Below are 232 nucleotides of genomic sequence, written 5' to 3'. Positions count from 1 at the left end.
GGCGCCTCCGTCCCCTCTCTCCGGCGCAGGCACACGCGCACCCCGGGGCACTCGCACCGGGACGCGGGCACAGGTCCCGGCCCGGCTCCCGCCGCACACACACAAAGGCACATCGCGGCGGCGGCCGCCGCTCGGCATCCCTCGCCCGTCCGCCTGCTCACTCCCTCCCTTCGCCCGGGGACGGGCTCCTGGCTCCTCAGGCTTTTTCACTCCTTTTCCATGCCTCGGGATA

The sequence above is a fragment of the Lonchura striata genome, chromosome 2, assembly GCF_050655825.1.
Source record: "Lonchura striata isolate lonStrDom1 chromosome 2, ASM5065582v1, whole genome shotgun sequence".
Lineage (NCBI taxonomy): Eukaryota > Metazoa > Chordata > Aves > Passeriformes > Estrildidae > Lonchura > Lonchura striata.
Note: the sequence above shows the minus strand (reverse complement) of the source record.